This window comes from Patagioenas fasciata, chromosome 2 (assembly GCF_037038585.1).
Source record: "Patagioenas fasciata isolate bPatFas1 chromosome 2, bPatFas1.hap1, whole genome shotgun sequence".
NCBI classification, from domain to species: domain Eukaryota; kingdom Metazoa; phylum Chordata; class Aves; order Columbiformes; family Columbidae; genus Patagioenas; species Patagioenas fasciata.
The window spans coordinates 47,330,209-47,332,310 of NC_092521.1; positions in this window are offsets into that span (position 1 = coordinate 47,330,209).

Below are 2,102 nucleotides of genomic sequence, written 5' to 3' on the forward strand. Positions count from 1 at the left end.
GATTTGTTCTTCTCAACTAGATAATTTGCAAACTATCTAGTTGTGTCAACATTATCTTAACATCATGTTTTGGGTATATTTTGTACAACAGTGAGTAATAAATTTTTTTTTTTCAAAATAAAAGGATCTTCTACAAAAACTGTTCATTTATTGTACATCAACTAGTTTATGGAGATAAGCATGTCTATTTCTGAAGGGGATTGGATTTTAAAATTTTAATTGAAGTGTTCTTGTGTGGTTGTAGTGTTGTCATGCTAGTAGTACTTGTCCTTGCAGCATGAGCAGTGGTGAGTTCTAGATGAAGTTTTATAGCACAAGTTGGACGGTTGTCTGGAGCTTCCTTGTTGCTCCTAAAATGATCATGGAACACTTGATGAATTCAGGATCTTAAAAGTACAAAGTGTTACTCTGTCATCTCACTGATAAATTGCAAAAAAATACACAGTGCCCATTTTCAAAACCTGTCGAGGAAAACCAATGGCAGCAGATACCAAACTTTCACATATTTGGCAGTCATAAGCTGCAGGATATTAGTATTTTAGGGATTGTGCAATCCCTATGAATCAATGATCAAGGGACCAGCAGAATATCAGCTTTGATTGTCTGGCTTCAAGGGAAGAGGTATGTTCACAGAATGGCTGAGGATGGAAGAGACCTCTGGAGGTCATCTGCTCCAACCTGCTGGCTTAAGCAGAACCACCTGCAGTTGGTTGTCTAGGACCAGATGGCTTTTTAGTGTGTCTAAGGGTGGAGACTCTACAGTCTCTCTAGGAATTCTGTCCAAGTGCTCAGTCACCTTCACAGTAAAAACATGTTTCCTGGTGTTCAAGTGGTGCCTCCTGTGTTTCAGTTTGTGCCCATTGACTTTAGTCCTGTCACTGAGCACGATTTAAAAGAACCTGCCTCCATCCTCTATGCCCCCTCTCTTCAGGTATTTGTGTACATTAATGAGATCCTCCCTGAACCTTCTCAAGGCTAAACAGTCCTGTGTGTCTCAATTTTTCCTCCTAGGACAGATGTTCCTGCCCCTTTGTCATTTTTGTGGTCCTTCATTGTACTCCAGTATGTCCATGTCTCTCTTGTACTTAGCCCAGCACTACTCCACCCATACATCAGCAGCTTCTCTATGACAATCGTATGGGATACGGTGTGAAAGGCTTTACCAGTGTCCCAGCAGACAATGTTCACTGCTCTCTCACCTATGAGGTCAGTTATTTCATTGTAGGAGTTTATCAGGTTGGTCAAGCCTGACTTCCTCTTGCTGAAGCCGCACTTGACCACTTGTTGGAACGATAAAGGACTCAGCACTCCGATTCAATGTGAATCACGCAAAAGCCATTTATTACAGAAACATGTCTCCTTATATACGCAACTATTCTCTAATCATGAATCCACGCTCCAAGCATGGATTCGCTAAATGAGTATCATGGGCAGTCCACACGCTGGAGCCCCACCGATGATAGGTCCGACGACTCACGCCATGCTGAGGCCCTGTTAATGAAGAAACGCCCCTCTTTCTCACAGCAGATTCTGTTCTCAGCTTCTCGAAGTGGCCTTGAGATTCTTTTGGGCCTGACTAATTCAACAACATATCTCCTTCTAACGAAACCCCTTCACGACTACTGATGATTTTCTAGTTGTTTGTGTTCCTGAAAAATAGTTTCCAGGTCAGCTGATCCATCACCTTCCCAGGGACTGAGGTGAGGCTGACTAGCCAGTAGATCCCTGGGTCTTCCTTCTTGCCCTTCTTGAAGACAGCAGTGGCATTTGCTTTCCTCCAATCCTTGGACAGTTCTCCCAGTTGCCATGGCTTTGGAAAGACATCTGCCAGCTCCCTCAGCACTTGCAGTGTACCCTTTATGTACATCTAGTTTGCTTAAATATTCACTGAACTAATCTTTTTCCACCAAGGGTACACCTTCCTTATTCCACCCTTTCTTGCTGATCTCTGGGACCTGGGATACCTGAAGGCTGCTCCTACCAGTAAAGACTGAGGCAAAGGTGGCATTCAGTGCTGCATCCTCTTCCATGTCCTGTGTAACCAGGTCCCCGATCTCATTGAGCAATGAGTTCATATTTTCCCTGGTCTTCTTTTTGTCACC